The sequence below is a fragment of the Triticum aestivum genome, chromosome 5A, assembly GCF_018294505.1.
Source record: "Triticum aestivum cultivar Chinese Spring chromosome 5A, IWGSC CS RefSeq v2.1, whole genome shotgun sequence".
In the NCBI taxonomy this organism is placed as follows: domain Eukaryota; kingdom Viridiplantae; phylum Streptophyta; class Magnoliopsida; order Poales; family Poaceae; genus Triticum; species Triticum aestivum.
In genome coordinates this window covers 136,602,614-136,608,613 of record NC_057806.1, presented here as the reverse complement: position 1 = coordinate 136,608,613, position 6,000 = coordinate 136,602,614, and positions in this window count along the sequence as shown.

Here is a 6,000-nt window from a genome sequence, read left to right as displayed (position 1 = left end):
GCAAGTCCCTATGCAAGTTTTAGTTGTTATTAGTCAAATGGTAAAACCAATGTTGGGCCTTGCTGGAAGAGTTTTATTCAAAGCGGAACATCAAGAGGGTCCCATACCCCTCATGGTGTTAGGGACGCAAAATCAAGGAACATAACACCGGTATGACGGAAACTAGGGCAGCAAGAGTGGAACAAAACACCAGGCATAAGGCCGAGCCTTCCACCCTTTACCAAGTATATAGATGCATTAATTAAATAAGAGATATTGTGATATCCCATGATATCCATGTCCCAACATGGAACAACCTGCAACTAGCAATGCTATAAGAGGGGCTGAGCAAAGTGGTAACATAGCCAAACAACGGTTTGCTAGGAAGGGTGAAAAGGTTAGAGGCTATCATGGCAATTTGGGAGGCTTGATGAACAAGTGGTAGGTAGCGTGACATAGCGATAGCATCAAGACAACTAGCATAGCAAAGATAGTAGTGAGATCCAAGGTGACAGTCATCTTGCCTGAAATCCCACTAGGAAGAAGAACGAGTCCATGAAGAAGATGAAGCCACATAGTCGAATGAATCCTCACAATCGCAACGAAACAGGAACTATCGAGAAGGAGCACAACCGGAAAGGAGCAAACAACATGGTAAACACACAACACAAAACAAGACATGAAGCTCAACCAATTATGATGCATGACAAGGCTACATGATGCTACTCATGGCAAGAGATGATGCATACAAGAACAAAACACCAAAGAAAGTTTAAATGAGGCCGTAAACAACATATAACAATTCCGGTAAGTCCCCATATGCAAATTTAGAAATTGGTTCGGATCTGATTAGAAGACAATGTTGAAGTTGTTAAACATCAAGTTAAAGTGCAGCAAGATGATCTACACGGTTTTCTAGTCAAGTTACATATAAAGTTCGTTTAATTCGAAGCTACGGCCTAGAAGATACGAGCAAAACAAGTTAAACATGGCAGGGGTGCACCACGTTACCCAACATGCTCGATCACTCTGGCCGGGCACACTTTTCTGGGTCAATGCCCGACCTCGGAAGATCAACATGTTGCAGCCCTACCTAGGCTCAATAGAGAAGTCCTCGCCGGTCTACATCCTAAGCGCTCCGGGGTCTTGGGCCCATCGCCTGTTGCACTCTGGGTCGTTGCGTGCAGGGTGAATACCAGCACTGCCTCGGATGGCCAGCACTATCCGACCATGCCGCCATGCTGAACTGAACGTCTGACAAAGCTTCGGCTGATACTGCGACGTCGAGGCCCATAACTAATCTCTAGTGGTGGTTAGTGCATAAAGGCCAAAGGCCAACTCAGAACAAATACCCAAACCTGCGGAGACGAGCAGAGACTCACGATAATGTGACCCCGTTGCCCCATATCGTGGACTTACGACAAGGGCCCAGAATGCCCGGTCGTGCCTCGTGGAAAACTCGCGGGTGCTCAACGGGCCCGCCCGACTTTCACATCAACTTGCGGGTACCCCTCAGGGCGGGCCCAACTTCAACAATGGCCTCAAGTAAAGTCAAGGTAACCGTGTGTCCAAACATCAAGGGGAAAACCTGAGGAACCACCCTCGGAGGATTCCACTCGATGTAATCATCAAGGTGAATGTAAGAGGAACCACCCTCGAGGTTCACACTTGAGGGGTTGCACGACAGAGTCGTATCAGGAATGGTGAAGGAGGAACCACCCTCGTTGACCACGACCGAATAGCTACACTATAGAGATCTCATCAGGAGTGATGTATGAGGTTCCACCCTCAGCACTCGATGGTAACTATGCAGAGTCGAGCAACAAAAGGGGCATCACGTGATGTGAGGTGTCGGGCTCTGGTCGTCGATCACATTGATCAAGTCGTCGATGATGAAGCAGGGCAACAAGGACAAGGTGGGGGTCTCTGATGGATCACTAACCAACCTATACTAAGCAGTTTAGGATAAGCAGGTAAGGTAACAATAAGTAGGTACAAAAAGCAGGCTATGCATCAGATAGGAGCAATCAATTATAGTAGCAAAATCTAATGCAAGCATGAGAGATTGGAATGGGCGATATTGGGATGATCAAAGGGGGGCTTGCCTAGTTGCTTAGACGAGAAGGAGGGGTCTTGATGACGTAGTCGATCATAGGGGCATCGGCATCTGTCATGGTTTTGTCACGGCAGATGTCCTCGTGAAAGGACTTAGTCGTGGAGCCATCGCTACGAGTTAGCTTAAAGGGGTTAAACCGGACAAGGGACACGAGGGTTTTTATACTAGTTTGGCCTTTTCGATTAAGGTAAAAGCCTACTTCTAGTTGTGTTGGTATTGCTGGGGTTTTGATGACCAGGGAGCGAGTCCGCTTTGCCTGGCTCTCGAGTTGTTGTGTGTTGTCCCTAAACCGCTGCCGGGTCATCCCTTTATATACACAGGTTGACGCCCGCCGGTTTACAGAGTCCCGAGGCCGGATTATAAACGTGTCCGACTCGGTCTCTATCCTTCCTATCTTACAATACAAGTTACATGAGAAGGTCGGTTTACATCTATAGACCATAACCCGCCTTTGGGCCTTGGGCCTTTGTAAAGCGCCACCATCCTTACGTCTTCATGGTCTTCTAATCTTCATAGAGTTAACCCGGCTACTCCTGGGAGGTTTACATCCAGTAGTAATATCCACAACATTAGGCCCCAGATTGATCTGAACTTGTTCATGTCAATCTTCAACACTTAGAAAAATTCCTCCTTTGCATCTTCACCTTGATCTTGTAACCGCCGTGACGTCATACTCCAGGATTATGATAAATCGCCATGACGTCACTTTGTTATTTAAAAATGATACATCTCCCTTTCAATTAATCAGCCACCGACAATCGAGGCGACCGCTCCTGTTAGGTATCCAATATTCCGGCTCCTCGATTCTCGCACTTGTCACCTGTCCCTTTACCTTATAAATAGAACCAAGGGTCATTTTCTTTTTCCCCATTCGTCTGCTCGCTTCTTCTTCCTCCTTGCGACGCCCCTGCACCCGAGCTCCGCCGCCGTCGTCGATCTTTGCCTCTGCATCTCCGTTGGCAGCTGCATCAACTTGGTTGCATCAGAAATACGCGGCGCATCTACGCGACCTCAACCACTGATGTAAGCCTCTCCTCTTTCCTCTGTAGATCCGTTAGGGTTCATGCGGGTTCATGTTGCTTTCCTCGTGTTCTTCGTCAACCCATAAATAGCCGAGCTTGATCTTGATGTGTTCCGCATAGTAGCTACAGAACTCCTTATCTCAGCCATTTGATCCAAACCTTAAATACATAGCAACTTGATCTGGACCTTTTGTGAACTGTTTCGGGACCAAACTTTTAAGTTTCAATATTTTCCCTTTCCTGACTTATGGTAGATCCAAAATTTCACTGCGATCTTGTCAAACCTGTTTTACCTTACTTAGTCGTTCTTGCCTTAGATCTGTACCTTCTTTATCACATAGGCGGTTTACCTTTGTAAAAGTAATCTATCACATACCATTAGTCCCCTTGTAAACCGGCAATCCCTTTGTCTCCGTTATCATACTCCGGTTTAATAATATGTATATATGTATATATCTCCTTTTCCACTTATCGCTTTGTCATTCATAATTGAATCATCCTCCGGTTTACCAATTTCACATACTTGGATTCCTTTGTCCTGTTGCACCTTATGCATAACTATGAATGAATTGTAAACCGACATTTCTTTCCAGCTTTTCACTTGCAATGGCCAAGCAGTTTTATTCCTGCAACTAGCCTCCCTCCCGGGTTACAGAGGAGCAACTGAATGGAATGGTCATGATCGGCACTTTACCAAAGAAGAATGAGATCCGGTGGCAAGTTCCTGGGCCGGAAAATCCTCCCGCCCCTAAGCAGGGTGAGGTAGTGGTGTTTGTTGATCACATAGGCCGTGGTTTCAAACCGCTCGGATCAAAGTTTTTCTGGGATGTGCTTGCCAGCTTTCAACTCCACCCTCAAGATATTGGACCCAACTCGGTATCCAATATATGCAACTTTCAAGTTTTTTGTGAAGTGTACCTACAAGAAGAGCCAACTGTTGAGTTGTTCCGAGATTTCTTCCATCTGAACCGTCGCACTGAGTTTGTAGATGGACTCAATACTAAACTCAGCGGCGTCTCGATTCAGAAAAGAAAAGAGGTTGAATTCCCTCATGCCAAGCTGCACAGTCACCCCAAAGAATGGAACCAAACTTGGTTCTACTGTAGAGACACCTCCCCTGAAGATGAGAACCCTCTGAAGGGTTATCATGCCCATCGGCTTGCCAATACTCATCCACTTCCACAACGATTAAGTGCCCAGGAACGGGCTGCGTACGCACCTCAACTCGCCAAGCTGAGAGCCTTCTTGGCCAACGGTTTAACAGGTGTATACTTCGTCCGTTGCTGGATATCCTGGAGTATCTTGCCGGTAAGTCGCCTCTCTGGCTTAATGTGCGAGTATACTAGTGAAGTAGAAGACTCCCAACGTCATATCAATATTCAGCTAATAGATGAAGAAGTCACTGAGGCTGTCAAGAAAATATTGAACGAATCGGAAGTTGTTTGTCGCCAAACCGGATTAAACCCCTTTTACACGCAAAACAAACCGCCTGTTGTAAGTATTGTTCTTCCACTCTACATTTGATATCTTTAGACTGTACAATCTTTGAATACCCTATGCTTATTTTTAAACAGGGCGATGATCCGTTCTGGAAGAAGAAACCTCAAGAAAAAGCGACAACGCCTTCCCGTCCTAAAACAGAAGTCGTCAAGAAAACCACAAAGAGGAAAGCACCTGAACGCATCAGCATGGAACTAGATGATGACCCGGATGAACCGGAAGTTGAGGTAGAACTTGATTCACTTGGTTCACTTTTCATGCATCTCATTGACAATGATACTTATCAGGAGGACGTTGAGGGCAGCCAAGCTGACGATGCAGAGGTAATTATCCTTTCCTCCGGTTCAGACTCTCTACCAACACAAAAAATCCGTCAAGCGGTCCGGAAAGTAAGCTTTTCTCATCCTGTTGCTCACTTCGACCCAACATTTATTTTGAAGAAACAGCAGCACGAGGCTCGCTGCACAACCCGGCATAGCGGCCAAAAGGTCACTTCGACCGGTTTACCGGATACCCCGGTTCGAAAACGCCGATCTGAGGTCTCACCCACTTCTGACACTCCTTATCCCAAGGCAGGCTATTTCTAACAACCTCTTAATCCGTCCGATTTGAATTATTAGGTGACACCTCCTTCATCCTCTGGCGAGTCAACAGCGACCCAACTCCCTCCTCTCAAAACCGTAGCTGGGTAAGTACTTCACCCCCTTCTTTTGATGTTTCATACTTTATATGCTATGCTAACCTTTGCATCTTGTTCTGTTTAGAGCCAAAGCCAGACCCAGTAAAAAGGCTCGGGTGAATAATCCACCCGAAGACCAGGTGGTTATTGAACCGGAGCAAACTGCTGAACCGGAGGGTCCAAATACTGAAGCCACATTTGATGAACCACCCCCTCAAGATCATAACACTGATGAACAAGAAGAGGCTAATACTGCTGTGCCAGATGATGAACTGGCCAATCCAATCCGGACTGATGACAGACCTTCTAGTCCAGTGAGAACTGCTAACACCCCATCAACTCTAGAAAAGGCTGCTGGAGACAAAGAAGGCGAGGTTATCATTACTAGTATTGGTCACACCTCTCCTAGCCATCCTGTTATTTTGGCAAAACATAGTGCCAAGGAAGAGCGTGCTGCTATGGAGAAAGGCAAATGGAGCACTGATTTATCCAGCTATGCCCAACTTAGTGCTCAAGAACTCCACTCTGGCTTCCTAAACCGTCTGCACTCAAACTGTGATTATGAAGCCGGTCTGGTGAATCTTATGAAGGAGCGCTATGAGGGATTTTCATCACTTTTCCTTTCGTAAATCCAATTGGTAAATATCAACTCAAGTAGCCCCCAAGGGCCGGTTTATGATGGCAATCATAAATCGGGACTTTGT